The sequence below is a fragment of the Schistocerca piceifrons genome, chromosome 3 (genome assembly GCF_021461385.2).
Source record: "Schistocerca piceifrons isolate TAMUIC-IGC-003096 chromosome 3, iqSchPice1.1, whole genome shotgun sequence".
Taxonomy (NCBI): Eukaryota; Metazoa; Arthropoda; class Insecta; order Orthoptera; family Acrididae; genus Schistocerca; species Schistocerca piceifrons.
The window spans coordinates 862601703-862628580 of record NC_060140.1 but is presented as its reverse complement, the minus strand read 5'-3'; the positions used below and the strand labels follow the sequence as shown (position 1 = coordinate 862628580).

Below are 26878 nucleotides of genomic sequence, written 5' to 3'. Positions count from 1 at the left end.
TGAGAGTTATCTGCCCTCTGTAATAAAAGACCGAGTCAACGATGAACTTGAACGGGCGCCATCGGACGTCCGCCCCCAACAAATGCAACGAAAGAAATGAGAAGAAAAAAAAAAAATTGGTGAATGCTCGCTTAGCATGCGGACGGCCCGGGTTCGATTCCCGGCCGATGCATCGTTCTGCTGTTCTCGCTATAATGCTGCCGCGCCGATTCCTCGCCTGAGCTGCGTCAGCCTCAGGAATGTATAGCAGGATTCGCTGTGAGAGGAACCATACACGCAGCACGCAATAGACCGTACTTGAACGGTCGTATGCTATTTCTGAACTCTGACGTCGGCCTGTCCCAACAGGCCGCTGTGTTCAGGTGCCGCAAGGGCGATGTACTGTAACCTCGGGCAGTGCTGCGTTCCGTTGAAAAAACTGCGGCAGCAGTTTAATCTAGCAAGTAGGGAAAGCACGTGTAGCAACACAACAGATTCTTGAGAAAGCGCGAACTGTCTATCTCTAATATGAGAGACTTACCAAGTTTCCTGTAACGTTACTTGCAACGTGCCTCGGTAGCGCAGTAGGTAGCGCGTAAGTCTCATAGTCTTAAGGTCGTGAGTTCGATCCTCACCCGGGGCATTTAATTTGCTGTACATCATGGCTGAATTAACGGCGTTGCTGTTGCTAGGGAACGAACTTAATTGTCGTTCGTTATCCATAAGGAGTCTACGCCTCAGCGTCAATACGTTTATTTCCAATTATGACAACGTACAACTTTGATCTTTCTCCTCCCTTGTTAGGAGTAAAATAATGAATAGTCAATTTCGGGCTGTGCGCCATGCCAGTCTGTAGGCGCAAATATGCTCGCAAACGGAGAACTGCACTGAGTCCAGATTCAGCACGAAATACGAGAGGAGACGGAGAAAACCTCACGCTTATCGAGCAAATCCGGTGTGGTCTAGTGGCTAGGATACCTGGCTTTCACCCAGGAGGCCCGGGTTCCATTCCCGGTACCGGAACGGAAGTTTTTGCGCACACAACGCTCCATGTTTTGGCCTTCGAACTGTCGTTTGTCGCCCACCTTCCGAAGCTTCGACCGAACGTAATCGGGGAAAACAGGCACATGATGCAATTACTGTCGGCACCGGAATAAAGGGAGAAGAGGCACTGGTCCGTGGTTGGGCTGCTACCAGCGTCAGTGGGAAGTCGGTGAAGTCGCCAGTTGCGCCAGAAGCCAGAAATTACCGTAGTACGCCTACACACGCGTTCCAGTTATTTACATTGCTTGCAGCCGCTCCATCCACAACGAGCGTGAGCCCGGATAGCTCAGTCGGTAGAGCATTAGGCTTTTAACCTAAGGGTCCAGGGTTCAAGTCCCTGTCCGGGCGAAGATTTTAACGTTTCCGTAATGGCTCGTCTCGTAGCGATGGTAGCCCTGCCGTAATCAGTGCACGGAGTTCGTTTCCTGTCAACATTCTGCGCAGACCGGTTGGATTTTTCACGATTCCAGGGAAACTTGGGTTACGAGCAGTCGTGGCCGAGTGGTTAAGGCGTCTGACTAGAAATCAGATTCCCTCTGGGAGCGTAGGTTCGAGTCCTACCGACTGCGTCGGATTTTTCTTTTTTTTGTTTAAGAACAACGAGCAGAAAATTTCGCAGATTGCCTGTCGTTTTGGTACCTCTCCACACCTCGCCTCTCACAGCCGTTTATAGTGCCTGTCCTTTTGATAAGGGCGAATTCCAAGCGTCAGCTTTCGCGTCAGCCGAGCAAAGTCGGGACAAGTCGGGACATACTACAGGATGGTCTGCGTGGAGCTACGACGAAAAAAACCTTCATTTAACAGCACCCGGCTCACATACTCATACGAAAAAAACTAGCGCCATTTGCGGTGGCCGGGAATCGAACCCGGATCAACTGCTTGGAAGGCAACTATGCTCACCATTACACCACCACCGCACAGCCGCTGCTCGCAACGCCCCGCTGTGTCGGCTTCCTGCCCGCCAGCAGCGGCCCACGGTGATAGTAGCTGCAGGCGCTTTTCGAGGTAGGAGGGTGCATCCACACGCATTCGGGTAGCGCCTCCACGCACGCTGCGTCTTTGGGCAAGACTAGTCGCCGCGGCCGCAAGGTTACTCACACGATAGAGATGAGCATTCGTTTTAAGGCAGTGTAGTGGAGCACTCCGCGTGTGTAGCACTTTTTTCGGTTGTATCCGACGTCGCTGGGTGGCAATCCCACTTTCCCCTGCAGAAAAGTGCTCGGGAAGCACGGGCAGCTTGACGAGCATCGCTGGTTCAATGGCATGTGCCTCAGTAGTGCAGTAGGCAGCGCGTAAGTCTCATAATCTTAAGGCTTGCCGGCACGATAGCTCAGCGTGTTCGGTCTGAGAGTTATCTGCCCTCTGTAATAAAAGACCGAGTCAACGATGAACTTGAACGGGCGCCATCGGACGTCCGCCCCCAACAAATGCAACGAAAGAAATGAGAAGAAAAAAAAAAAATTGGTGAATGCTCGCTTAGCATGCGGACGGCCCGGGTTCGATTCCCGGCCGATGCATCGTTCTGCTGTTCTCGCTATAATGCTGCCGCGCCGATTCCTCGCCTGAGCTGCGTCAGCCTCAGGAATGTATAGCAGGATTCGCTGTGAGAGGAACCATACACGCAGCACGCAATAGACCGTACTTGAACGGTCGTATGCTATTTCTGAACTCTGACGTCGGCCTGTCCCAACAGGCCGCTGTGTTCAGGTGCCGCAAGGGCGATGTACTGTAACCTCGGGCAGTGCTGCGTTCCGTTGAAAAAACTGCGGCAGCAGTTTAATCTAGCAAGTAGGGAAAGCACGTGTAGCAACACAACAGATTCTTGAGAAAGCGCGAACTGTCTATCTCTAATATGAGAGACTTACCAAGTTTCCTGTAACGTTACTTGCAACGTGCCTCGGTAGCGCAGTAGGTAGCGCGTAAGTCTCATAGTCTTAAGGTCGTGAGTTCGATCCTCACCCGGGGCATTTAATTTGCTGTACATCATGGCTGAATTAACGGCGTTGCTGTTGCTAGGGAACGAACTTAATTGTCGTTCGTTATCCATAAGGAGTCTACGCCTCAGCGTCAATACGTTTATTTCCAATTATGACAACGTACAACTTTGATCTTTCTCCTCCCTTGTTAGGAGTAAAATAATGAATAGTCAATTTCGGGCTGTGCGCCATGCCAGTCTGTAGGCGCAAATATGCTCGCAAACGGAGAACTGCACTGAGTCCAGATTCAGCACGAAATACGAGAGGAGACGGAGAAAACCTCACGCTTATCGAGCAAATCCGGTGTGGTCTAGTGGCTAGGATACCTGGCTTTCACCCAGGAGGCCCGGGTTCCATTCCCGGTACCGGAACGGAAGTTTTTGCGCACACAACGCTCCATGTTTTGGCCTTCGAACTGTCGTTTGTCGCCCACCTTCCGAAGCTTCGACCGAACGTAATCGGGGAAAACAGGCACATGATGCAATTACTGTCGGCACCGGAATAAAGGGAGAAGAGGCACTGGTCCGTGGTTGGGCTGCTACCAGCGTCAGTGGGAAGTCGGTGAAGTCGCCAGTTGCGCCAGAAGCCAGAAATTACCGTAGTACGCCTACACACGCGTTCCAGTTATTTACATTGCTTGCAGCCGCTCCATCCACAACGAGCGTGAGCCCGGATAGCTCAGTCGGTAGAGCATTAGGCTTTTAACCTAAGGGTCCAGGGTTCAAGTCCCTGTCCGGGCGAAGATTTTAACGTTTCCGTAATGGCTCGTCTCGTAGCGATGGTAGCCCTGCCGTAATCAGTGCACGGAGTTCGTTTCCTGTCAACATTCTGCGCAGACCGGTTGGATTTTTCACGATTCCAGGGAAACTTGGGTTACGAGCAGTCGTGGCCGAGTGGTTAAGGCGTCTGACTAGAAATCAGATTCCCTCTGGGAGCGTAGGTTCGAGTCCTACCGACTGCGTCGGATTTTTCTTTTTTTTGTTTAAGAACAACGAGCAGAAAATTTCGCAGATTGCCTGTCGTTTTGGTACCTCTCCACACCTCGCCTCTCACAGCCGTTTATAGTGCCTGTCCTTTTGATAAGGGCGAATTCCAAGCGTCAGCTTTCGCGTCAGCCGAGCAAAGTCGGGACAAGTCGGGACATACTACAGGATGGTCTGCGTGGAGCTACGACGAAAAAAACCTTCATTTAACAGCACCTGGCTCACATACTCATACGAAAAAAACTAGCGCCATTTGCGGTGGCCGGGAATCGAACCCGGATCAACTGCTTGGAAGGCAACTATGCTCACCATTACACCACCACCGCACAGCCGCTGCTCGCAACGCCCCGCTGTGTCGGCTTCCTGCCCGCCAGCAGCGGCCCACGGTGATAGTAGCTGCAGGCGCTTTTCGAGGTAGGAGGGTGCATCCACACGCATTCGGGTAGCGCCTCCACGCACGCTGCGTCTTTGGGCAAGACTAGTCGCCGCGGCCGCAAGGTTACTCACACGATAGAGATGAGCATTCGTTTTAAGGCAGTGTAGTGGAGCACTCCGCGTGTGTAGCACTTTTTTCGGTTGTATCCGACGTCGCTGGGTGGCAATCCCACTTTCCCCTGCAGAAAAGTGCTCGGGAAGCACGGGCAGCTTGACGAGCATCGCTGGTTCAATGGCATGTGCCTCAGTAGTGCAGTAGGCAGCGCGTAAGTCTCATAATCTTAAGGCTTGCCGGCACGATAGCTCAGCGTGTTCGGTCTGAGAGTTATCTGCCCTCTGTAATAAAAGACCGAGTCAACGATGAACTTGAACGGGCGCCATCGGACGTCCGCCCCCAACAAATGCAACGAAAGAAATGAGAAGAAAAAAAAAAAATTGGTGAATGCTCGCTTAGCATGCGGACGGCCCGGGTTCGATTCCCGGCCGATGCATCGTTCTGCTGTTCTCGCTATAATGCTGCCGCGCCGATTCCTCGCCTGAGCTGCGTCAGCCTCAGGAATGTATAGCAGGATTCGCTGTGAGAGGAACCATACACGCAGCACGCAATAGACCGTACTTGAACGGTCGTATGCTATTTCTGAACTCTGACGTCGGCCTGTCCCAACAGGCCGCTGTGTTCAGGTGCCGCAAGGGCGATGTACTGTAACCTCGGGCAGTGCTGCGTTCCGTTGAAAAAACTGCGGCAGCAGTTTAATCTAGCAAGTAGGGAAAGCACGTGTAGCAACACAACAGATTCTTGAGAAAGCGCGAACTGTCTATCTCTAATATGAGAGACTTACCAAGTTTCCTGTAACGTTACTTGCAACGTGCCTCGGTAGCGCAGTAGGTAGCGCGTAAGTCTCATAGTCTTAAGGTCGTGAGTTCGATCCTCACCCGGGGCATTTAATTTGCTGTACATCATGGCTGAATTAACGGCGTTGCTGTTGCTAGGGAACGAACTTAATTGTCGTTCGTTATCCATAAGGAGTCTACGCCTCAGCGTCAATACGTTTATTTCCAATTATGACAACGTACAACTTTGATCTTTCTCCTCCCTTGTTAGGAGTAAAATAATGAATAGTCAATTTCGGGCTGTGCGCCATGCCAGTCTGTAGGCGCAAATATGCTCGCAAACGGAGAACTGCACTGAGTCCAGATTCAGCACGAAATACGAGAGGAGACGGAGAAAACCTCACGCTTATCGAGCAAATCCGGTGTGGTCTAGTGGCTAGGATACCTGGCTTTCACCCAGGAGGCCCGGGTTCCATTCCCGGTACCGGAACGGAAGTTTTTGCGCACACAACGCTCCATGTTTTGGCCTTCGAACTGTCGTTTGTCGCCCACCTTCCGAAGCTTCGACCGAACGTAATCGGGGAAAACAGGCACATGATGCAATTACTGTCGGCACCGGAATAAAGGGAGAAGAGGCACTGGTCCGTGGTTGGGCTGCTACCAGCGTCAGTGGGAAGTCGGTGAAGTCGCCAGTTGCGCCAGAAGCCAGAAATTACCGTAGTACGCCTACACACGCGTTCCAGTTATTTACATTGCTTGCAGCCGCTCCATCCACAACGAGCGTGAGCCCGGATAGCTCAGTCGGTAGAGCATTAGGCTTTTAACCTAAGGGTCCAGGGTTCAAGTCCCTGTCCGGGCGAAGATTTTAACGTTTCCGTAATGGCTCGTCTCGTAGCGATGGTAGCCCTGCCGTAATCAGTGCACGGAGTTCGTTTCCTGTCAACATTCTGCGCAGACCGGTTGGATTTTTCACGATTCCAGGGAAACTTGGGTTACGAGCAGTCGTGGCCGAGTGGTTAAGGCGTCTGACTAGAAATCAGATTCCCTCTGGGAGCGTAGGTTCGAGTCCTACCGACTGCGTCGGATTTTTCTTTTTTTTGTTTAAGAACAACGAGCAGAAAATTTCGCAGATTGCCTGTCGTTTTGGTACCTCTCCACACCTCGCCTCTCACAGCCGTTTATAGTGCCTGTCCTTTTGATAAGGGCGAATTCCAAGCGTCAGCTTTCGCGTCAGCCGAGCAAAGTCGGGACAAGTCGGGACATACTACAGGATGGTCTGCGTGGAGCTACGACGAAAAAAACCTTCATTTAACAGCACCTGGCTCACATACTCATACGAAAAAAACTAGCGCCATTTGCGGTGGCCGGGAATCGAACCCGGATCAACTGCTTGGAAGGCAACTATGCTCACCATTACACCACCACCGCACAGCCGCTGCTCGCAACGCCCCGCTGTGTCGGCTTCCTGCCCGCCAGCAGCGGCCCACGGTGATAGTAGCTGCAGGCGCTTTTCGAGGTAGGAGGGTGCATCCACACGCATTCGGGTAGCGCCTCCACGCACGCTGCGTCTTTGGGCAAGACTAGTCGCCGCGGCCGCAAGGTTACTCACACGATAGAGATGAGCATTCGTTTTAAGGCAGTGTAGTGGAGCACTCCGCGTGTGTAGCACTTTTTTCGGTTGTATCCGACGTCGCTGGGTGGCAATCCCACTTTCCCCTGCAGAAAAGTGCTCGGGAAGCACGGGCAGCTTGACGAGCATCGCTGGTTCAATGGCATGTGCCTCAGTAGTGCAGTAGGCAGCGCGTAAGTCTCATAATCTTAAGGCTTGCCGGCAACATAGCTCAGCGTGTTCGGTCTGAGAGTTATCTGCCCTCTGTAATAAAAGACCGAGTCAACGATGAACTTGAACGGGCGCCATCGGACGTCCGCCCCCAACAAATGCAACGAAAGAAATGAGAAGAAAAAAAAAAAAATTGGTGAATGCTCGCTTAGCATGCGGACGGCCCGGGTTCGATTCCCGGCCGATGCATCGTTCTGCTGTTCTCGCTATAATGCTGCCGCGCCGATTCCTCGCCTGAGCTGCGTCAGCCTCAGGAATGTATAGCAGGATTCGCTGTGAGAGGAACCATACACGCAGCACGCAATAGACCGTACTTGAACGGTCGTATGCTATTTCTGAACTCTGACGTCGGCCTGTCCCAACAGGCCGCTGTGTTCAGGTGCCGCAAGGGCGATGTACTGTAACCTCGGGCAGTGCTGCGTTCCGTTGAAAAAACTGCGGCAGCAGTTTAATCTAGCAAGTAGGGAAAGCACGTGTAGCAACACAACAGATTCTTGAGAAAGCGCGAACTGTCTATCTCTAATATGAGAGACTTACCAAGTTTCCTGTAACGTTACTTGCAACGTGCCTCGGTAGCGCAGTAGGTAGCGCGTAAGTCTCATAGTCTTAAGGTCGTGAGTTCGATCCTCACCCGGGGCATTTAATTTGCTGTACATCATGGCTGAATTAACGGCGTTGCTGTTGCTAGGGAACGAACTTAATTGTCGTTCGTTATCCATAAGGAGTCTACGCCTCAGCGTCAATACGTTTATTTCCAATTATGACAACGTACAACTTTGATCTTTCTCCTCCCTTGTTAGGAGTAAAATAATGAATAGTCAATTTCGGGCTGTGCGCCATGCCAGTCTGTAGGCGCAAATATGCTCGCAAACGGAGAACTGCACTGAGTCCAGATTCAGCACGAAATACGAGAGGAGACGGAGAAAACCTCACGCTTATCGAGCAAATCCGGTGTGGTCTAGTGGCTAGGATACCTGGCTTTCACCCAGGAGGCCCGGGTTCCATTCCCGGTACCGGAACGGAAGTTTTTGCGCACACAACGCTCCATGTTTTGGCCTTCGAACTGTCGTTTGTCGCCCACCTTCCGAAGCTTCGACCGAACGTAATCGGGGAAAACAGGCACATGATGCAATTACTGTCGGCACCGGAATAAAGGGAGAAGAGGCACTGGTCCGTGGTTGGGCTGCTACCAGCGTCAGTGGGAAGTCGGTGAAGTCGCCAGTTGCGCCAGAAGCCAGAAATTACCGTAGTACGCCTACACACGCGTTCCAGTTATTTACATTGCTTGCAGCCGCTCCATCCACAACGAGCGTGAGCCCGGATAGCTCAGTCGGTAGAGCATTAGGCTTTTAACCTAAGGGTCCAGGGTTCAAGTCCCTGTCCGGGCGAAGATTTTAACGTTTCCGTAATGGCTCGTCTCGTAGCGATGGTAGCCCTGCCGTAATCAGTGCACGGAGTTCGTTTCCTGTCAACATTCTGCGCAGACCGGTTGGATTTTTCACGATTCCAGGGAAGCTTGGGTTACGAGCAGTCGTGGCCGAGTGGTTAAGGCGTCTGACTAGAAATCAGATTCCCTCTGGGAGCGTAGGTTCGAGTCCTACCGACTGCGTCGGATTTTTCTTTTTTTTGTTTAAGAACAACGAGCAGAAAATTTCGCAGATTGCCTGTCGATTTGGTACCTCTCCACACCTCGCCTCTCACAGCCGTTTATAGTGCCTGTCCTTTTGATAAGGGCGAATTCCAAGCGTCAGCTTTCGCGTCAGCCGAGCAAAGTCGGGACAAGTCGGGACATACTACAGGATGGTCTGCGTGGAGCTACGACGAAAAAAACCTTCATTTAACAGCACCCGACTCACATACTCATACGAAAAAAACTAGCGCCATTTGCGGTGGCCGGGAATCGAACCCGGATCAACTGCTTGGAAGGCAACTATGCTCACCATTACACCACCACCGCACAGCCGCTGCTCGCAACGCCCCGCTGTGTCGGCTTCCTGCCCGCCAGCAGCGGCCCACGGTGATAGTAGCTGCAGGCGCTTTTCGAGGTAGGAGGGTGCATCCACACGCATTCGGGTAGCGCCTCCACGCACGCTGCGTCTTTGGGCAAGACTAGTCGCCGCGGCCGCAAGGTTACTCACACGATAGAGATGAGCATTCGTTTTAAGGCAGTGTAGTGGAGCACTCCGCGTGTGTAGCACTTTTTTCGGTTGTATCCGACGTCGCTGGGTGGCAATCCCACTTTCCCCTGCAGAAAAGTGCTCGGGAAGCACGGGCAGCTTGACGAGCATCGCTGGTTCAATGGCATGTGCCTCAGTAGTGCAGTAGGCAGCGCGTAAGTCTCATAATCTTAAGGCTTGCCGGCACGATAGCTCAGCGTGTTCGGTCTGAGAGTTATCTGCCCTCTGTAATAAAAGACCGAGTCAACGATGAACTTGAACGGGCGCCATCGGACGTCCGCCCCCAACAAATGCAACGAAAGAAATGAGAAGAAAAAAAAAAAATTGGTGAATGCTCGCTTAGCATGCGGACGGCCCGGGTTCGATTCCCGGCCGATGCATCGTTCTGCTGTTCTCGCTATAATGCTGCCGCGCCGATTCCTCGCCTGAGCTGCGTCAGCCTCAGGAATGTATAGCAGGATTCGCTGTGAGAGGAACCATACACGCAGCACGCAATAGACCGTACTTGAACGGTCGTATGCTATTTCTGAACTCTGACGTCGGCCTGTCCCAACAGGCCGCTGTGTTCAGGTGCCGCAAGGGCGATGTACTGTAACCTCGGGCAGTGCTGCGTTCCGTTGAAAAAACTGCGGCAGCAGTTTAATCTAGCAAGTAGGGAAAGCACGTGTAGCAACACAACAGATTCTTGAGAAAGCGCGAACTGTCTATCTCTAATATGAGAGACTTACCAAGTTTCCTGTAACGTTACTTGCAACGTGCCTCGGTAGCGCAGTAGGTAGCGCGTAAGTCTCATAGTCTTAAGGTCGTGAGTTCGATCCTCACCCGGGGCATTTAATTTGCTGTACATCATGGCTGAATTAACGGCGTTGCTGTTGCTAGGGAACGAACTTAATTGTCGTTCGTTATCCATAAGGAGTCTACGCCTCAGCGTCAATACGTTTATTTCCAATTATGACAACGTACAACTTTGATCTTTCTCCTCCCTTGTTAGGAGTAAAATAATGAATAGTCAATTTCGGGCTGTGCGCCATGCCAGTCTGTAGGCGCAAATATGCTCGCAAACGGAGAACTGCACTGAGTCCAGATTCAGCACGAAATACGAGAGGAGACGGAGAAAACCTCACGCTTATCGAGCAAATCCGGTGTGGTCTAGTGGCTAGGATACCTGGCTTTCACCCAGGAGGCCCGGGTTCCATTCCCGGTACCGGAACGGAAGTTTTTGCGCACACAACGCTCCATGTTTTGGCCTTCGAACTGTCGTTTGTCGCCCACCTTCCGAAGCTTCGACCGAACGTAATCGGGGAAAACAGGCACATGATGCAATTACTGTCGGCACCGGAATAAAGGGAGAAGAGGCACTGGTCCGTGGTTGGGCTGCTACCAGCGTCAGTGGGAAGTCGGTGAAGTCGCCAGTTGCGCCAGAAGCCAGAAATTACCGTAGTACGCCTACACACGCGTTCCAGTTATTTACATTGCTTGCAGCCGCTCCATCCACAACGAGCGTGAGCCCGGATAGCTCAGTCGGTAGAGCATTAGGCTTTTAACCTAAGGGTCCAGGGTTCAAGTCCCTGTCCGGGCGAAGATTTTAACGTTTCCGTAATGGCTCGTCTCGTAGCGATGGTAGCCCTGCCGTAATCAGTGCACGGAGTTCGTTTCCTGTCAACATTCTGCGCAGACCGGTTGGATTTTTCACGATTCCAGGGAAACTTGGGTTACGAGCAGTCGTGGCCGAGTGGTTAAGGCGTCTGACTAGAAATCAGATTCCCTCTGGGAGCGTAGGTTCGAGTCCTACCGACTGCGTCGGATTTTTCTTTTTTTTGTTTAAGAACAACGAGCAGAAAATTTCGCAGATTGCCTGTCGTTTTGGTACCTCTCCACACCTCGCCTCTCACAGCCGTTTATAGTGCCTGTCCTTTTGATAAGGGCGAATTCCAAGCGTCAGCTTTCGCGTCAGCCGAGCAAAGTCGGGACAAGTCGGGACATACTACAGGATGGTCTGCGTGGAGCTACGACGAAAAAAACCTTCATTTAACAGCACCCGGCTCACATACTCATACGAAAAAAACTAGCGCCATTTGCGGTGGCCGGGAATCGAACCCGGATCAACTGCTTGGAAGGCAACTATGCTCACCATTACACCACCACCGCACAGCCGCTGCTCGCAACGCCCCGCTGTGTCGGCTTCCTGCCCGCCAGCAGCGGCCCACGGTGATAGTAGCTGCAGGCGCTTTTCGAGGTAGGAGGGTGCATCCACACGCATTCGGGTAGCGCCTCCACGCACGCTGCGTCTTTGGGCAAGACTAGTCGCCGCGGCCGCAAGGTTACTCACACGATAGAGATGAGCATTCGTTTTAAGGCAGTGTAGTGGAGCACTCCGCGTGTGTAGCACTTTTTTCGGTTGTATCCGACGTCGCTGGGTGGCAATCCCACTTTCCCCTGCAGAAAAGTGCTCGGGAAGCACGGGCAGCTTGACGAGCATCGCTGGTTCAATGGCATGTGCCTCAGTAGTGCAGTAGGCAGCGCGTAAGTCTCATAATCTTAAGGCTTGCCGGCACGATAGCTCAGCGTGTTCGGTCTGAGAGTTATCTGCCCTCTGTAATAAAAGACCGAGTCAACGATGAACTTGAACGGGCGCCATCGGACGTCCGCCCCCAACAAATGCAACGAAAGAAATGAGAAGAAAAAAAAAAAATTGGTGAATGCTCGCTTAGCATGCGGACGGCCCGGGTTCGATTCCCGGCCGATGCATCGTTCTGCTGTTCTCGCTATAATGCTGCCGCGCCGATTCCTCGCCTGAGCTGCGTCAGCCTCAGGAATGTATAGCAGGATTCGCTGTGAGAGGAACCATACACGCAGCACGCAATAGACCGTACTTGAACGGTCGTATGCTATTTCTGAACTCTGACGTCGGCCTGTCCCAACAGGCCGCTGTGTTCAGGTGCCGCAAGGGCGATGTACTGTAACCTCGGGCAGTGCTGCGTTCCGTTGAAAAAACTGCGGCAGCAGTTTAATCTAGCAAGTAGGGAAAGCACGTGTAGCAACACAACAGATTCTTGAGAAAGCGCGAACTGTCTATCTCTAATATGAGAGACTTACCAAGTTTCCTGTAACGTTACTTGCAACGTGCCTCGGTAGCGCAGTAGGTAGCGCGTAAGTCTCATAGTCTTAAGGTCGTGAGTTCGATCCTCACCCGGGGCATTTAATTTGCTGTACATCATGGCTGAATTAACGGCGTTGCTGTTGCTAGGGAACGAACTTAATTGTCGTTCGTTATCCATAAGGAGTCTACGCCTCAGCGTCAATACGTTTATTTCCAATTATGACAACGTACAACTTTGATCTTTCTCCTCCCTTGTTAGGAGTAAAATAATGAATAGTCAATTTCGGGCTGTGCGCCATGCCAGTCTGTAGGCGCAAATATGCTCGCAAACGGAGAACTGCACTGAGTCCAGATTCAGCACGAAATACGAGAGGAGACGGAGAAAACCTCACGCTTATCGAGCAAATCCGGTGTGGTCTAGTGGCTAGGATACCTGGCTTTCACCCAGGAGGCCCGGGTTCCATTCCCGGTACCGGAACGGAAGTTTTTGCGCACACAACGCTCCATGTTTTGGCCTTCGAACTGTCGTTTGTCGCCCACCTTCCGAAGCTTCGACCGAACGTAATCGGGGAAAACAGGCACATGATGCAATTACTGTCGGCACCGGAATAAAGGGAGAAGAGGCACTGGTCCGTGGTTGGGCTGCTACCAGCGTCAGTGGGAAGTCGGTGAAGTCGCCAGTTGCGCCAGAAGCCAGAAATTACCGTAGTACGCCTACACACGCGTTCCAGTTATTTACATTGCTTGCAGCCGCTCCATCCACAACGAGCGTGAGCCCGGATAGCTCAGTCGGTAGAGCATTAGGCTTTTAACCTAAGGGTCCAGGGTTCAAGTCCCTGTCCGGGCGAAGATTTTAACGTTTCCGTAATGGCTCGTCTCGTAGCGATGGTAGCCCTGCCGTAATCAGTGCACGGAGTTCGTTTCCTGTCAACATTCTGCGCAGACCGGTTGGATTTTTCACGATTCCAGGGAAGCTTGGGTTACGAGCAGTCGTGGCCGAGTGGTTAAGGCGTCTGACTAGAAATCAGATTCCCTCTGGGAGCGTAGGTTCGAGTCCTACCGACTGCGTCGGATTTTTCTTTTTTTTGTTTAAGAACAACGAGCAGAAAATTTCGCAGATTGCCTGTCGATTTGGTACCTCTCCACACCTCGCCTCTCACAGCCGTTTATAGTGCCTGTCCTTTTGATAAGGGCGAATTCCAAGCGTCAGCTTTCGCGTCAGCCGAGCAAAGTCGGGACAAGTCGGGACATACTACAGGATGGTCTGCGTGGAGCTACGACGAAAAAAACCTTCATTTAACAGCACCCGGCTCACATACTCATACGAAAAAAACTAGCGCCATTTGCGGTGGCCGGGAATCGAACCCGGATCAACTGCTTGGAAGGCAACTATGCTCACCATTACACCACCACCGCACAGCCGCTGCTCGCAACGCCCCGCTGTGTCGGCTTCCTGCCCGCCAGCAGCGGCCCACGGTGATAGTAGCTGCAGGCGCTTTTCGAGGTAGGAGGGTGCATCCACACGCATTCGGGTAGCGCCTCCACGCACGCTGCGTCTTTGGGCAAGACTAGTCGCCGCGGCCGCAAGGTTACTCACACGATAGAGATGAGCATTCGTTTTAAGGCAGTGTAGTGGAGCACTCCGCGTGTGTAGCACTTTTTTCGGTTGTATCCGACGTCGCTGGGTGGCAATCCCACTTTCCCCTGCAGAAAAGTGCTCGGGAAGCACGGGCAGCTTGACGAGCATCGCTGGTTCAATGGCATGTGCCTCAGTAGTGCAGTAGGCAGCGCGTAAGTCTCATAATCTTAAGGCTTGCCGGCACGATAGCTCAGCGTGTTCGGTCTGAGAGTTATCTGCCCTCTGTAATAAAAGACCGAGTCAACGATGAACTTGAACGGGCGCCATCGGACGTCCGCCCCCAACAAATGCAACGAAAGAAATGAGAAGAAAAAAAAAAAATTGGTGAATGCTCGCTTAGCATGCGGACGGCCCGGGTTCGATTCCCGGCCGATGCATCGTTCTGCTGTTCTCGCTATAATGCTGCCGCGCCGATTCCTCGCCTGAGCTGCGTCAGCCTCAGGAATGTATAGCAGGATTCGCTGTGAGAGGAACCATACACGCAGCACGCAATAGACCGTACTTGAACGGTCGTATGCTATTTCTGAACTCTGACGTCGGCCTGTCCCAACAGGCCGCTGTGTTCAGGTGCCGCAAGGGCGATGTACTGTAACCTCGGGCAGTGCTGCGTTCCGTTGAAAAAACTGCGGCAGCAGTTTAATCTAGCAAGTAGGGAAAGCACGTGTAGCAACACAACAGATTCTTGAGAAAGCGCGAACTGTCTATCTCTAATATGAGAGACTTACCAAGTTTCCTGTAACGTTACTTGCAACGTGCCTCGGTAGCGCAGTAGGTAGCGCGTAAGTCTCATAGTCTTAAGGTCGTGAGTTCGATCCTCACCCGGGGCATTTAATTTGCTGTACATCATGGCTGAATTAACGGCGTTGCTGTTGCTAGGGAACGAACTTAATTGTCGTTCGTTATCCATAAGGAGTCTACGCCTCAGCGTCAATACGTTTATTTCCAATTATGACAACGTACAACTTTGATCTTTCTCCTCCCTTGTTAGGAGTAAAATAATGAATAGTCAATTTCGGGCTGTGCGCCATGCCAGTCTGTAGGCGCAAATATGCTCGCAAACGGAGAACTGCACTGAGTCCAGATTCAGCACGAAATACGAGAGGAGACGGAGAAAACCTCACGCTTATCGAGCAAATCCGGTGTGGTCTAGTGGCTAGGATACCTGGCTTTCACCCAGGAGGCCCGGGTTCCATTCCCGGTACCGGAACGGAAGTTTTTGCGCACACAACGCTCCATGTTTTGGCCTTCGAACTGTCGTTTGTCGCCCACCTTCCGAAGCTTCGACCGAACGTAATCGGGGAAAACAGGCACATGATGCAATTACTGTCGGCACCGGAATAAAGGGAGAAGAGGCACTGGTCCGTGGTTGGGCTGCTACCAGCGTCAGTGGGAAGTCGGTGAAGTCGCCAGTTGCGCCAGAAGCCAGAAATTACCGTAGTACGCCTACACACGCGTTCCAGTTATTTACATTGCTTGCAGCCGCTCCATCCACAACGAGCGTGAGCCCGGATAGCTCAGTCGGTAGAGCATTAGGCTTTTAACCTAAGGGTCCAGGGTTCAAGTCCCTGTCCGGGCGAAGATTTTAACGTTTCCGTAATGGCTCGTCTCGTAGCGATGGTAGCCCTGCCGTAATCAGTGCACGGAGTTCGTTTCCTGTCAACATTCTGCGCAGACCGGTTGGATTTTTCACGATTCCAGGGAAACTTGGGTTACGAGCAGTCGTGGCCGAGTGGTTAAGGCGTCTGACTAGAAATCAGATTCCCTCTGGGAGCGTAGGTTCGAGTCCTACCGACTGCGTCGGATTTTTCTTTTTTTTGTTTAAGAACAACGAGCAGAAAATTTCGCAGATTGCCTGTCGTTTTGGTACCTCTCCACACCTCGCCTCTCACAGCCGTTTATAGTGCCTGTCCTTTTGATAAGGGCGAATTCCAAGCGTCAGCTTTCGCGTCAGCCGAGCAAAGTCGGGACAAGTCGGGACATACTACAGGATGGTCTGCGTGGAGCTACGACGAAAAAAACCTTCATTTAACAGCACCCGGCTCACATACTCATACGAAAAAAACTAGCGCCATTTGCGGTGGCCGGGAATCGAACCCGGATCAACTGCTTGGAAGGCAACTATGCTCACCATTACACCACCACCGCACAGCCGCTGCTCGCAACGCCCCGCTGTGTCGGCTTCCTGCCCGCCAGCAGCGGCCCACGGTGATAGTAGCTGCAGGCGCTTTTCGAGGTAGGAGGGTGCATCCACACGCATTCGGGTAGCGCCTCCACGCACGCTGCGTCTTTGGGCAAGACTAGTCGCCGCGGCCGCAAGGTTACTCACACGATAGAGATGAGCATTCGTTTTAAGGCAGTGTAGTGGAGCACTCCGCGTGTGTAGCACTTTTTTCGGTTGTATCCGACGTCGCTGGGTGGCAATCCCACTTTCCCCTGCAGAAAAGTGCTCGGGAAGCACGGGCAGCTTGACGAGCATCGCTGGTTCAATGGCATGTGCCTCAGTAGTGCAGTAGGCAGCGCGTAAGTCTCATAATCTTAAGGCTTGCCGGCACGATAGCTCAGCGTGTTCGGTCTGAGAGTTATCTGCCCTCTGTAATAAAAGACCGAGTCAACGATGAACTTGAACGGGCGCCATCGGACGTCCGCCCCCAACAAATGCAACGAAAGAAATGAGAAGAAAAAAAAAAAATTGGTGAATGCTCGCTTAGCATGCGGACGGCCCGGGTTCGATTCCCGGCCGATGCATCGTTCTGCTGTTCTCGCTATAATGCTGCCGCGCCGATTCCTCGCCTGAGCTGCGTCAGCCTCAGGAATGTATAGCAGGATTCGCTGTGAGAGGAACCATACACGCAGCACGCAATAGACCGTACTTGAACGGTCGTATGCTATTTCTGAACTCTGACGTCGGCCTGTCCCAACAGGCCGCTGTGTTCAGGTGCCGCAAGGGCGATGTACTGTAACCTCGGGCAGTGCTGCGTTCCGTTGAAAAAACTGCGGCAGCAGTTTAATCTAGCAAGTAGGGAAAGCACGTGTAGCAACACAACAGATTCTTGAGAAAGCGCGAACTGTCTATCTCTAATATGAGAGACTTACCAAGTTTCCTGTAACGTTACTTGCAACGTGCCTCGGTAGCGCAGTAGGTAGCGCGTAAGTCTCATAGTCTTAAGGTCGTGAGTTCGATCCTCACCCGGGGCATTTAATTTGCTGTACATCATGGCTGAATTAACGGCGTTGCTGTTGCTAGGGAACGAACTTAATTGTCGTTCGTTATCCATAAGGAGTCTACGCCTCAGCGTCAATACGTTTATTTCCAATTATGACAACGTACAACTTTGATCTTTCTCCTCCCTTGTTAGGAGTAAAATAATGAATAGTCAATTTCGGGCTGTGCGCCATGCCAGTCTGTAGGCGCAAATATGCTCGCAAACGGAGAACTGCACTGAGTCCAGATTCAGCACGAAATACGAGAGGAGACGGAGAAAACCTCACGCTTATCGAGCAAATCCGGTGTGGTCTAGTGGCTAGGATACCTGGCTTTCACCCAGGAGGCCCGGGTTCCATTCCCGGTACCGGAACGGAAGTTTTTGCGCACACAACGCTCCATGTTTTGGCCTTCGAACTGTCGTTTGTCGCCCACCTTCCGAAGCTTCGACCGAACGTAATCGGGGAAAACAGGCACATGATGCAATTACTGTCGGCACCGGAATAAAGGGAGAAGAGGCACTGGTCCGTGGTTGGGCTGCTACCAGCGTCAGTGGGAAGTCGGTGAAGTCGCCAGTTGCGCCAGAAGCCAGAAATTACCGTAGTACGCCTACACACGCGTTCCAGTTATTTACATTGCTTGCAGCCGCTCCATCCACAACGAGCGTGAGCCCGGATAGCTCAGTCGGTAGAGCATTAGGCTTTTAACCTAAGGGTCCAGGGTTCAAGTCCCTGTCCGGGCGAAGATTTTAACGTTTCCGTAATGGCTCGTCTCGTAGCGATGGTAGCCCTGCCGTAATCAGTGCACGGAGTTCGTTTCCTGTCAACATTCTGCGCAGACCGGTTGGATTTTTCACGATTCCAGGGAAACTTGGGTTACGAGCAGTCGTGGCCGAGTGGTTAAGGCGTCTGACTAGAAATCAGATTCCCTCTGGGAGCGTAGGTTCGAGTCCTACCGACTGCGTCGGATTTTTCTTTTTTTTGTTTAAGAACAACGAGCAGAAAATTTCGCAGATTGCCTGTCGTTTTGGTACCTCTCCACACCTCGCCTCTCACAGCCGTTTATAGTGCCTGTCCTTTTGATAAGGGCGAATTCCAAGCGTCAGCTTTCGCGTCAGCCGAGCAAAGTCGGGCCAAGTCGGGACATACTACAGGATGGTCTGCGTGGAGCTACGACGAAAAAAACCTTCATTTAACAGCACCCGGCTCACATACTCATACGAAAAAAACTAGCGCCATTTGCGGTGGCCGGGAATCGAACCCGGATCAACTGCTTGGAAGGCAACTATGCTCACCATTACACCACCACCGCACAGCCGCTGCTCGCAACGCCCCGCTGTGTCGGCTTCCTGCCCGCCAGCAGCGGCCCACGGTGATAGTAGCTGCAGGCGCTTTTCGAGGTAGGAGGGTGCATCCACACGCATTCGGGTAGCGCCTCCACGCACGCTGCGTCTTTGGGCAAGACTAGTCGCCGCGGCCGCAAGGTTACTCACACGATAGAGATGAGCATTCGTTTTAAGGCAGTGTAGTGGAGCACTCCGCGTGTGTAGCACTTTTTTCGGTTGTATCCGACGTCGCTGGGTGGCAATCCCACTTTCCCCTGCAGAAAAGTGCTCGGGAAGCACGGGCAGCTTGACGAGCATCGCTGGTTCAATGGCATGTGCCTCAGTAGTGCAGTAGGCAGCGCGTAAGTCTCATAATCTTAAGGCTTGCCGGCACGATAGCTCAGCGTGTTCGGTCTGAGAGTTATCTGCCCTCTGTAATAAAAGACCGAGTCAACGATGAACTTGAACGGGCGCCATCGGACGTCCGCCCCCAACAAATGCAACGAAAGAAATGAGAAGAAAAAAAAAAAATTGGTGAATGCTCGCTTAGCATGCGGACGGCCCGGGTTCGATTCCCGGCCGATGCATCGTTCTGCTGTTCTCGCTATAATGCTGCCGCGCCGATTCCTCGCCTGAGCTGCGTCAGCCTCAGGAATGTATAGCAGGATTCGCTGTGAGAGGAACCATACACGCAGCACGCAATAGACCGTACTTGAACGGTCGTATGCTATTTCTGAACTCTGACGTCGGCCTGTCCCAACAGGCCGCTGTGTTCAGGTGCCGCAAGGGCGATGTACTGTAACCTCGGGCAGTGCTGCGTTCCGTTGAAAAAACTGCGGCAGCAGTTTAATCTAGCAAGTAGGGAAAGCACGTGTAGCAACACAACAGATTCTTGAGAAAGCGCGAACTGTCTATCTCTAATATGAGAGACTTACCAAGTTTCCTGTAACGTTACTTGCAACGTGCCTCGGTAGCGCAGTAGGTAGCGCGTAAGTCTCATAGTCTTAAGGTCGTGAGTTCGATCCTCACCCGGGGCATTTAATTTGCTGTACATCATGGCTGAATTAACGGCGTTGCTGTTGCTAGGGAACGAACTTAATTGTCGTTCGTTATCCATAAGGAGTCTACGCCTCAGCGTCAATACGTTTATTTCCAATTATGACAACGTACAACTTTGATCTTTCTCCTCCCTTGTTAGGAGTAAAATAATGAATAGTCAATTTCGGGCTGTGCGCCATGCCAGTCTGTAGGCGCAAATATGCTCGCAAACGGAGAACTGCACTGAGTCCAGATTCAGCACGAAATACGAGAGGAGACGGAGAAAACCTCACGCTTATCGAGCAAATCCGGTGTGGTCTAGTGGCTAGGATACCTGGCTTTCACCCAGGAGGCCCGGGTTCCATTCCCGGTACCGGAACGGAAGTTTTTGCGCACACAACGCTCCATGTTTTGGCCTTCGAACTGTCGTTTGTCGCCCACCTTCCGAAGCTTCGACCGAACGTAATCGGGGAAAACAGGCACATGATGCAATTACTGTCGGCACCGGAATAAAGGGAGAAGAGGCACTGGTCCGTGGTTGGGCTGCTACCAGCGTCAGTGGGAAGTCGGTGAAGTCGCCAGTTGCGCCAGAAGCCAGAAATTACCGTAGTACGCCTACACACGCGTTCCAGTTATTTACATTGCTTGCAGCCGCTCCATCCACAACGAGCGTGAGCCCGGATAGCTCAGTCGGTAGAGCATTAGGCTTTTAACCTAAGGGTCCAGGGTTCAAGTCCCTGTCCGGGCGAAGATTTTAACGTTTCCGTAATGGCTCGTCTCGTAGCGATGGTAGCCCTGCCGTAATCAGTGCACGGAGTTCGTTTCCTGTCAACATTCTGCGCAGACCGGTTGGATTTTTCACGATTCCAGGGAAACTTGGGTTACGAGCAGTCGTGGCCGAGTGGTTAAGGCGTCTGACTAGAAATCAGATTCCCTCTGGGAGCGTAGGTTCGAGTCCTACCGACTGCGTCGGATTTTTCTTTTTTTTGTTTAAGAACAACGAGCAGAAAATTTCGCAGATTGCCTGTCGTTTTGGTACCTCTCCACACCTCGCCTCTCACAGCCGTTTATAGTGCCTGTCCTTTTGATAAGGGCGAATTCCAAGCGTCAGCTTTCGCGTCAGCCGAGCAAAGTCGGGACAAGTCGGGACATACTACAGGATGGTCTGCGTGGAGCTACGACGAAAAAAACCTTCATTTAACAGCACCCGGCTCACATACTCATACGAAAAAAACTAGCGCCATTTGCGGTGGCCGGGAATCGAACCCGGATCAACTGCTTGGAAGGCAACTATGCTCACCATTACACCACCACCGCACAGCCGCTGCTCGCAACGCCCCGCTGTGTCGGCTTCCTGCCCGCCAGCAGCGGCCCACGGTGATAGTAGCTGCAGGCGCTTTTCGAGGTAGGAGGGTGCATCCACACGCATTCGGGTAGCGCCTCCACGCACGCTGCGTCTTTGGGCAAGACTAGTCGCCGCGGCCGCAAGGTTACTCACACGATAGAGATGAGCATTCGTTTTAAGGCAGTGTAGTGGAGCACTCCGCGTGTGTAGCACTTTTTTCGGTTGTATCCGACGTCGCTGGGTGGCAATCCCACTTTCCCCTGCAGAAAAGTGCTCGGGAAGCACGGGCAGCTTGACGAGCATCGCTGGTTCAATGGCATGTGCCTCAGTAGTGCAGTAGGCAGCGCGTAAGTCTCATAATCTTAAGGCTTGCCGGCACGATAGCTCAGCGTGTTCGGTCTGAGAGTTATCTGCCCTCTGTAATAAAAGACCGAGTCAACGATGAACTTGAACGGGCGCCATCGGACGTCCGCCCCCAACAAATGCAACGAAAGAAATGAGAAGAAAAAAAAAAAATTGGTGAATGCTCGCTTAGCATGCGGACGGCCCGGGTTCGATTCCCGGCCGATGCATCGTTCTGCTGTTCTCGCTATAATGCTGCCGCGCCGATTCCTCGCCTGAGCTGCGTCAGCCTCAGGAATGTATAGCAGGATTCGCTGTGAGAGGAACCATACACGCAGCACGCAATAGACCGTACTTGAACGGTCGTATGCTATTTCTGAACTCTGACGTCGGCCTGTCCCAACAGGCCGCTGTGTTCAGGTGCCGCAAGGGCGATGTACTGTAACCTCGGGCAGTGCTGCGTTCCGTTGAAAAAACTGCGGCAGCAGTTTAATCTAGCAAGTAGGGAAAGCACGTGTAGCAACACAACAGATTCTTGAGAAAGCGCGAACTGTCTATCTCTAATATGAGAGACTTACCAAGTTTCCTGTAACGTTACTTGCAACGTGCCTCGGTAGCGCAGTAGGTAGCGCGTAAGTCTCATAGTCTTAAGGTCGTGAGTTCGATCCTCACCCGGGGCATTTAATTTGCTGTACATCATGGCTGAATTAACGGCGTTGCTGTTGCTAGGGAACGAACTTAATTGTCGTTCGTTATCCATAAGGAGTCTACGCCTCAGCGTCAATACGTTTATTTCCAATTATGACAACGTACAACTTTGATCTTTCTCCTCCCTTGTTAGGAGTAAAATAATGAATAGTCAATTTCGGGCTGTGCGCCATGCCAGTCTGTAGGCGCAAATATGCTCGCAAACGGAGAACTGCACTGAGTCCAGATTCAGCACGAAATACGAGAGGAGACGGAGAAAACCTCACGCTTATCGAGCAAATCCGGTGTGGTCTAGTGGCTAGGATACCTGGCTTTCACCCAGGAGGCCCGGGTTCCATTCCCGGTACCGGAACGGAAGTTTTTGCGCACACAACGCTCCATGTTTTGGCCTTCGAACTGTCGTTTGTCGCCCACCTTCCGAAGCTTCGACCGAACGTAATCGGGGAAAACAGGCACATGATGCAATTACTGTCGGCACCGGAATAAAGGGAGAAGAGGCACTGGTCCGTGGTTGGGCTGCTACCAGCGTCAGTGGGAAGTCGGTGAAGTCGCCAGTTGCGCCAGAAGCCAGAAATTACCGTAGTACGCCTACACACGCGTTCCAGTTATTTACATTGCTTGCAGCCGCTCCATCCACAACGAGCGTGAGCCCGGATAGCTCAGTCGGTAGAGCATTAGGCTTTTAACCTAAGGGTCCAGGGTTCAAGTCCCTGTCCGGGCGAAGATTTTAACGTTTCCGTAATGGCTCGTCTCGTAGCGATGGTAGCCCTGCCGTAATCAGTGCACGGAGTTCGTTTCCTGTCAACATTCTGCGCAGACCGGTTGGATTTTTCACGATTCCAGGGAAACTTGGGTTACGAGCAGTCGTGGCCGAGTGGTTAAGGCGTCTGACTAGAAATCAGATTCCCTCTGGGAGCGTAGGTTCGAGTCCTACCGACTGCGTCGGATTTTTCTTTTTTTTGTTTAAGAACAACGAGCAGAAAATTTCGCAGATTGCCTGTCGTTTTGGTACCTCTCCACACCTCGCCTCTCACAGCCGTTTATAGTGCCTGTCCTTTTGATAAGGGCGAATTCCAAGCGTCAGCTTTCGCGTCAGCCGAGCAAAGTCGGGACAAGTCGGGACATACTACAGGATGGTCTGCGTGGAGCTACGACGAAAAAAACCTTCATTTAACAGCACCCGGCTCACATACTCATACGAAAAAAACTAGCGCCATTTGCGGTGGCCGGGAATCGAACCCGGATCAACTGCTTGGAAGGCAACTATGCTCACCATTACACCACCACCGCACAGCCGCTGCTCGCAACGCCCCGCTGTGTCGGCTTCCTGCCCGCCAGCAGCGGCCCACGGTGATAGTAGCTGCAGGCGCTTTTCGAGGTAGGAGGGTGCATCCACACGCATTCGGGTAGCGCCTCCACGCACGCTGCGTCTTTGGGCAAGACTAGTCGCCGCGGCCGCAAGGTTACTCACACGATAGAGATGAGCATTCGTTTTAAGGCAGTGTAGTGGAGCACTCCGCGTGTGTAGCACTTTTTTCGGTTGTATCCGACGTCGCTGGGTGGCAATCCCACTTTCCCCTGCAGAAAAGTGCTCGGGAAGCACGGGCAGCTTGACGAGCATCGCTGGTTCAATGGCATGTGCCTCAGTAGTGCAGTAGGCAGCGCGTAAGTCTCATAATCTTAAGGCTTGCCGGCACGATAGCTCAGCGTGTTCGGTCTGAGAGTTATCTGCCCTCTGTAATAAAAGACCGAGTCAACGATGAACTTGAACGGGCGCCATCGGACGTCCGCCCCCAACAAATGCAACGAAAGAAATGAGAAGAAAAAAAAAAAATTGGTGAATGCTCGCTTAGCATGCGGACGGCCCGGGTTCGATTCCCGGCCGATGCATCGTTCTGCTGTTCTCGCTATAATGCTGCCGCGCCGATTCCTCGCCTGAGCTGCGTCAGCCTCAGGAATGTATAGCAGGATTCGCTGTGAGAGGAACCATACACGCAGCACGCAATAGACCGTACTTGAACGGTCGTATGCTATTTCTGAACTCTGACGTCGGCCTGTCCCAACAGGCCGCTGTGTTCAGGTGCCGCAAGGGCGATGTACTGTAACCTCGGGCAGTGCTGCGTTCCGTTGAAAAAACTGCGGCAGCAGTTTAATCTAGCAAGTAGGGAAAGCACGTGTAGCAACACAACAGATTCTTGAGAAAGCGCGAACTGTCTATCTCTAATATGAGAGACTTACCAAGTTTCCTGTAACGTTACTTGCAACGTGCCTCGGTAGCGCAGTAGGTAGCGCGTAAGTCTCATAGTCTTAAGGTCGTGAGTTCGATCCTCACCCGGGGCATTTAATTTGCTGTACATCATGGCTGAATTAACGGCGTTGCTGTTGCTAGGGAACGAACTTAATTGTCGTTCGTTATCCATAAGGAGTCTACGCCTCAGCGTCAATACGTTTATTTCCAATTATGACAACGTACAACTTTGATCTTTCTCCTCCCTTGTTAGGAGTAAAATAATGAATAGTCAATTTCGGGCTGTGCGCCATGCCAGTCTGTAGGCGCAAATATGCTCGCAAACGGAGAACTGCACTGAGTCCAGATTCAGCACGAAATACGAGAGGAGACGGAGAAAACCTCACGCTTATCGAGCAAATCCGGTGTGGTCTAGTGGCTAGGATACCTGGCTTTCACCCAGGAGGCCCGGGTTCCATTCCCGGTACTGGAACGGAAGTTTTTGCGCACACAACGCTCCATGTTTTGGCCTTCGAACTGTCGTTTGTCGCCCACCTTCCGAAGCTTCGACCGAACGTAATCGGGGAAAACAGGCACATGATGCAATTACTGTCGGCACCGGAATAAAGGGAGAAGAGGCACTGGTCCGTGGTTGGGCTGCTACCAGCGTCAGTGGGAAGTCGGTGAAGTCGCCAGTTGCGCCAGAAGCCAGAAATTACCGTAGTACGCCTACACACGCGTTCCAGTTATTTACATTGCTTGCAGCCGCTCCATCCACAACGAGCGTGAGCCCGGATAGCTCAGTCGGTAGAGCATTAGGCTTTTAACCTAAGGGTCCAGGGTTCAAGTCCCTGTCCGGGCGAAGATTTTAACGTTTCCGTAATGGCTCGTCTCGTAGCGATGGTAGCCCTGCCGTAATCAGTGCACGGAGTTCGTTTCCTGTCAACATTCTGCGCAGACCGGTTGGATTTTTCACGATTCCAGGGAAACTTGGGTTACGAGCAGTCGTGGCCGAGTGGTTAAGGCGTCTGACTAGAAATCAGATTCCCTCTGGGAGCGTAGGTTCGAGTCCTACCGACTGCGTCGGATTTTTCTTTTTTTTGTTTAAGAACAACGAGCAGAAAATTTCGCAGATTGCCTGTCGTTTTGGTACCTCTCCACACCTCGCCTCTCACAGCCGTTTATAGTGCCTGTCCTTTTGATAAGGGCGAATTCCAAGCGTCAGCTTTCGCGTCAGCCGAGCAAAGTCGGGACAAGTCGGGACATACTACAGGATGGTCTGCGTGGAGCTACGACGAAAAAAACCTTCATTTAACAGCACCCGGCTCACATACTCATACGAAAAAAACTAGCGCCATTTGCGGTGGCCGGGAATCGAACCCGGATCAACTGCTTGGAAGGCAACTATGCTCACCATTACACCACCACCGCACAGCCGCTGCTCGCAACGCCCCGCTGTGTCGGCTTCCTGCCCGCCAGCAGCGGCCCACGGTGATAGTAGCTGCAGGCGCTTTTCGAGGTAGGAGGGTGCATCCACACGCATTCGGGTAGCGCCTCCACGCACGCTGCGTCTTTGGGCAAGACTAGTCGCCGCGGCCGCAAGGTTACTCACACGATAGAGATGAGCATTCGTTTTAAGGCAGTGTAGTGGAGCACTCCGCGTGTGTAGCACTTTTTTCGGTTGTATCCGACGTCGCTGGGTGGCAATCCCACTTTCCCCTGCAGAAAAGTGCTCGGGAAGCACGGGCAGCTTGACGAGCATCGCTGGTTCAATGGCATGTGCCTCAGTAGTGCAGTAGGCAGCGCGTAAGTCTCATAATCTTAAGGCTTGCCGGCACGATAGCTCAGCGTGTTCGGTCTGAGAGTTATCTGCCCTCTGTAATAAAAGACCGAGTCAACGATGAACTTGAACGGGCGCCATCGGACGTCCGCCCCCAACAAATGCAACGAAAGAAATGAGAAGAAAAAAAAAAAATTGGTGAATGCTCGCTTAGCATGCGGACGGCCCGGGTTCGATTCCCGGCCGATGCATCGTTCTGCTGTTCTCGCTATAATGCTGCCGCGCCGATTCCTCGCCTGAGCTGCGTCAGCCTCAGGAATGTATAGCAGGATTCGCTGTGAGAGGAACCATACACGCAGCACGCAATAGACCGTACTTGAACGGTCGTATGCTATTTCTGAACTCTGACGTCGGCCTGTCCCAACAGGCCGCTGTGTTCAGGTGCCGCAAGGGCGATGTACTGTAACCTCGGGCAGTGCTGCGTTCCGTTGAAAAAACTGCGGCAGCAGTTTAATCTAGCAAGTAGGGAAAGCACGTGTAGCAACACAACAGATTCTTGAGAAAGCGCGAACTGTCTATCTCTAATATGAGAGACTTACCAAGTTTCCTGTAACGTTACTTGCAACGTGCCTCGGTAGCGCAGTAGGTAGCGCGTAAGTCTCATAGTCTTAAGGTCGTGAGTTCGATCCTCACCCGGGGCATTTAATTTGCTGTACATCATGGCTGAATTAACGGCGTTGCTGTTGCTAGGGAACGAACTTAATTGTCGTTCGTTATCCATAAGGAGTCTACGCCTCAGCGTCAATACGTTTATTTCCAATTATGACAACGTACAACTTTGATCTTTCTCCTCCCTTGTTAGGAGTAAAATAATGAATAGTCAATTTCGGGCTGTGCGCCATGCCAGT

At 52.2% G+C, this 26878-nt stretch overlaps 56 non-coding genes across 56 annotated transcripts; 45 read left to right on the top strand and 11 right to left on the bottom strand.

Moving 5' to 3' along the window:
- Positions 1-549: 549 nt before the first annotated feature.
- Positions 550-622, top strand: Trnam-cau. The gene has a single exon. It is a non-coding gene; the product is annotated as a tRNA-Met (tRNA).
- A 308-nt stretch (positions 623-930) lies between these two features.
- On the top strand, positions 931-1002 carry Trnae-uuc. The gene has a single exon. It is a non-coding gene; the product is annotated as a tRNA-Glu (tRNA).
- Positions 1003-1298: 296 nt separating this feature from the next.
- Positions 1299-1371, top strand: Trnak-uuu. The gene has a single exon. It is a non-coding gene; the product is annotated as a tRNA-Lys (tRNA).
- A 139-nt stretch (positions 1372-1510) lies between these two features.
- On the top strand, positions 1511-1592 carry Trnas-aga. Its single transcript has one exon. It is a non-coding gene; the product is annotated as a tRNA-Ser (tRNA).
- A 276-nt stretch (positions 1593-1868) lies between these two features.
- Trnag-ucc lies at positions 1869-1940 on the bottom strand. Its single transcript has one exon. It is a non-coding gene; the product is annotated as a tRNA-Gly (tRNA).
- A 977-nt stretch (positions 1941-2917) lies between these two features.
- Positions 2918-2990, top strand: Trnam-cau. Its single transcript has one exon. It is a non-coding gene; the product is annotated as a tRNA-Met (tRNA).
- A 308-nt stretch (positions 2991-3298) lies between these two features.
- On the top strand, positions 3299-3370 carry Trnae-uuc. Its single transcript has one exon. It is a non-coding gene; the product is annotated as a tRNA-Glu (tRNA).
- Positions 3371-3666: 296 nt separating this feature from the next.
- On the top strand, positions 3667-3739 carry Trnak-uuu. The gene has a single exon. It is a non-coding gene; the product is annotated as a tRNA-Lys (tRNA).
- A 139-nt stretch (positions 3740-3878) lies between these two features.
- Trnas-aga lies at positions 3879-3960 on the top strand. The gene has a single exon. It is a non-coding gene; the product is annotated as a tRNA-Ser (tRNA).
- A 276-nt stretch (positions 3961-4236) lies between these two features.
- Trnag-ucc lies at positions 4237-4308 on the bottom strand. Its single transcript has one exon. It is a non-coding gene; the product is annotated as a tRNA-Gly (tRNA).
- Positions 4309-5285: 977 nt separating this feature from the next.
- Trnam-cau lies at positions 5286-5358 on the top strand. The gene has a single exon. It is a non-coding gene; the product is annotated as a tRNA-Met (tRNA).
- A 308-nt stretch (positions 5359-5666) lies between these two features.
- Positions 5667-5738, top strand: Trnae-uuc. The gene has a single exon. It is a non-coding gene; the product is annotated as a tRNA-Glu (tRNA).
- A 296-nt stretch (positions 5739-6034) lies between these two features.
- Positions 6035-6107, top strand: Trnak-uuu. Its single transcript has one exon. It is a non-coding gene; the product is annotated as a tRNA-Lys (tRNA).
- A 139-nt stretch (positions 6108-6246) lies between these two features.
- On the top strand, positions 6247-6328 carry Trnas-aga. The gene has a single exon. It is a non-coding gene; the product is annotated as a tRNA-Ser (tRNA).
- Positions 6329-6604: 276 nt separating this feature from the next.
- Positions 6605-6676, bottom strand: Trnag-ucc. The gene has a single exon. It is a non-coding gene; the product is annotated as a tRNA-Gly (tRNA).
- A 978-nt stretch (positions 6677-7654) lies between these two features.
- Positions 7655-7727, top strand: Trnam-cau. The gene has a single exon. It is a non-coding gene; the product is annotated as a tRNA-Met (tRNA).
- A 308-nt stretch (positions 7728-8035) lies between these two features.
- Positions 8036-8107, top strand: Trnae-uuc. Its single transcript has one exon. It is a non-coding gene; the product is annotated as a tRNA-Glu (tRNA).
- A 296-nt stretch (positions 8108-8403) lies between these two features.
- On the top strand, positions 8404-8476 carry Trnak-uuu. The gene has a single exon. It is a non-coding gene; the product is annotated as a tRNA-Lys (tRNA).
- Positions 8477-8615: 139 nt separating this feature from the next.
- Positions 8616-8697, top strand: Trnas-aga. Its single transcript has one exon. It is a non-coding gene; the product is annotated as a tRNA-Ser (tRNA).
- Positions 8698-8973: 276 nt separating this feature from the next.
- Positions 8974-9045, bottom strand: Trnag-ucc. The gene has a single exon. It is a non-coding gene; the product is annotated as a tRNA-Gly (tRNA).
- Positions 9046-10022: 977 nt separating this feature from the next.
- Positions 10023-10095, top strand: Trnam-cau. The gene has a single exon. It is a non-coding gene; the product is annotated as a tRNA-Met (tRNA).
- A 308-nt stretch (positions 10096-10403) lies between these two features.
- Trnae-uuc lies at positions 10404-10475 on the top strand. The gene has a single exon. It is a non-coding gene; the product is annotated as a tRNA-Glu (tRNA).
- Positions 10476-10771: 296 nt separating this feature from the next.
- On the top strand, positions 10772-10844 carry Trnak-uuu. The gene has a single exon. It is a non-coding gene; the product is annotated as a tRNA-Lys (tRNA).
- Positions 10845-10983: 139 nt separating this feature from the next.
- Positions 10984-11065, top strand: Trnas-aga. The gene has a single exon. It is a non-coding gene; the product is annotated as a tRNA-Ser (tRNA).
- Positions 11066-11341: 276 nt separating this feature from the next.
- On the bottom strand, positions 11342-11413 carry Trnag-ucc. The gene has a single exon. It is a non-coding gene; the product is annotated as a tRNA-Gly (tRNA).
- Positions 11414-12390: 977 nt separating this feature from the next.
- Trnam-cau lies at positions 12391-12463 on the top strand. The gene has a single exon. It is a non-coding gene; the product is annotated as a tRNA-Met (tRNA).
- Positions 12464-12771: 308 nt separating this feature from the next.
- Positions 12772-12843, top strand: Trnae-uuc. The gene has a single exon. It is a non-coding gene; the product is annotated as a tRNA-Glu (tRNA).
- A 296-nt stretch (positions 12844-13139) lies between these two features.
- On the top strand, positions 13140-13212 carry Trnak-uuu. Its single transcript has one exon. It is a non-coding gene; the product is annotated as a tRNA-Lys (tRNA).
- Positions 13213-13351: 139 nt separating this feature from the next.
- Positions 13352-13433, top strand: Trnas-aga. Its single transcript has one exon. It is a non-coding gene; the product is annotated as a tRNA-Ser (tRNA).
- Positions 13434-13709: 276 nt separating this feature from the next.
- Positions 13710-13781, bottom strand: Trnag-ucc. Its single transcript has one exon. It is a non-coding gene; the product is annotated as a tRNA-Gly (tRNA).
- A 977-nt stretch (positions 13782-14758) lies between these two features.
- Positions 14759-14831, top strand: Trnam-cau. Its single transcript has one exon. It is a non-coding gene; the product is annotated as a tRNA-Met (tRNA).
- Positions 14832-15139: 308 nt separating this feature from the next.
- Positions 15140-15211, top strand: Trnae-uuc. Its single transcript has one exon. It is a non-coding gene; the product is annotated as a tRNA-Glu (tRNA).
- A 296-nt stretch (positions 15212-15507) lies between these two features.
- On the top strand, positions 15508-15580 carry Trnak-uuu. Its single transcript has one exon. It is a non-coding gene; the product is annotated as a tRNA-Lys (tRNA).
- A 139-nt stretch (positions 15581-15719) lies between these two features.
- On the top strand, positions 15720-15801 carry Trnas-aga. Its single transcript has one exon. It is a non-coding gene; the product is annotated as a tRNA-Ser (tRNA).
- Positions 15802-16077: 276 nt separating this feature from the next.
- On the bottom strand, positions 16078-16149 carry Trnag-ucc. Its single transcript has one exon. It is a non-coding gene; the product is annotated as a tRNA-Gly (tRNA).
- Positions 16150-17126: 977 nt separating this feature from the next.
- Positions 17127-17199, top strand: Trnam-cau. Its single transcript has one exon. It is a non-coding gene; the product is annotated as a tRNA-Met (tRNA).
- A 308-nt stretch (positions 17200-17507) lies between these two features.
- Positions 17508-17579, top strand: Trnae-uuc. Its single transcript has one exon. It is a non-coding gene; the product is annotated as a tRNA-Glu (tRNA).
- A 296-nt stretch (positions 17580-17875) lies between these two features.
- On the top strand, positions 17876-17948 carry Trnak-uuu. Its single transcript has one exon. It is a non-coding gene; the product is annotated as a tRNA-Lys (tRNA).
- A 139-nt stretch (positions 17949-18087) lies between these two features.
- Positions 18088-18169, top strand: Trnas-aga. Its single transcript has one exon. It is a non-coding gene; the product is annotated as a tRNA-Ser (tRNA).
- Positions 18170-18445: 276 nt separating this feature from the next.
- Positions 18446-18517, bottom strand: Trnag-ucc. Its single transcript has one exon. It is a non-coding gene; the product is annotated as a tRNA-Gly (tRNA).
- A 977-nt stretch (positions 18518-19494) lies between these two features.
- On the top strand, positions 19495-19567 carry Trnam-cau. The gene has a single exon. It is a non-coding gene; the product is annotated as a tRNA-Met (tRNA).
- A 308-nt stretch (positions 19568-19875) lies between these two features.
- Trnae-uuc lies at positions 19876-19947 on the top strand. Its single transcript has one exon. It is a non-coding gene; the product is annotated as a tRNA-Glu (tRNA).
- A 296-nt stretch (positions 19948-20243) lies between these two features.
- On the top strand, positions 20244-20316 carry Trnak-uuu. Its single transcript has one exon. It is a non-coding gene; the product is annotated as a tRNA-Lys (tRNA).
- Positions 20317-20455: 139 nt separating this feature from the next.
- On the top strand, positions 20456-20537 carry Trnas-aga. The gene has a single exon. It is a non-coding gene; the product is annotated as a tRNA-Ser (tRNA).
- A 276-nt stretch (positions 20538-20813) lies between these two features.
- Trnag-ucc lies at positions 20814-20885 on the bottom strand. The gene has a single exon. It is a non-coding gene; the product is annotated as a tRNA-Gly (tRNA).
- A 977-nt stretch (positions 20886-21862) lies between these two features.
- Positions 21863-21935, top strand: Trnam-cau. Its single transcript has one exon. It is a non-coding gene; the product is annotated as a tRNA-Met (tRNA).
- A 308-nt stretch (positions 21936-22243) lies between these two features.
- On the top strand, positions 22244-22315 carry Trnae-uuc. The gene has a single exon. It is a non-coding gene; the product is annotated as a tRNA-Glu (tRNA).
- Positions 22316-22611: 296 nt separating this feature from the next.
- Trnak-uuu lies at positions 22612-22684 on the top strand. The gene has a single exon. It is a non-coding gene; the product is annotated as a tRNA-Lys (tRNA).
- A 139-nt stretch (positions 22685-22823) lies between these two features.
- Positions 22824-22905, top strand: Trnas-aga. The gene has a single exon. It is a non-coding gene; the product is annotated as a tRNA-Ser (tRNA).
- Positions 22906-23181: 276 nt separating this feature from the next.
- On the bottom strand, positions 23182-23253 carry Trnag-ucc. The gene has a single exon. It is a non-coding gene; the product is annotated as a tRNA-Gly (tRNA).
- A 977-nt stretch (positions 23254-24230) lies between these two features.
- Trnam-cau lies at positions 24231-24303 on the top strand. The gene has a single exon. It is a non-coding gene; the product is annotated as a tRNA-Met (tRNA).
- Positions 24304-24611: 308 nt separating this feature from the next.
- Trnae-uuc lies at positions 24612-24683 on the top strand. The gene has a single exon. It is a non-coding gene; the product is annotated as a tRNA-Glu (tRNA).
- A 296-nt stretch (positions 24684-24979) lies between these two features.
- Trnak-uuu lies at positions 24980-25052 on the top strand. Its single transcript has one exon. It is a non-coding gene; the product is annotated as a tRNA-Lys (tRNA).
- Positions 25053-25191: 139 nt separating this feature from the next.
- Trnas-aga lies at positions 25192-25273 on the top strand. The gene has a single exon. It is a non-coding gene; the product is annotated as a tRNA-Ser (tRNA).
- Positions 25274-25549: 276 nt separating this feature from the next.
- On the bottom strand, positions 25550-25621 carry Trnag-ucc. The gene has a single exon. It is a non-coding gene; the product is annotated as a tRNA-Gly (tRNA).
- A 977-nt stretch (positions 25622-26598) lies between these two features.
- Positions 26599-26671, top strand: Trnam-cau. Its single transcript has one exon. It is a non-coding gene; the product is annotated as a tRNA-Met (tRNA).
- The last annotated feature ends 207 nt before the right edge of the window (positions 26672-26878 follow it).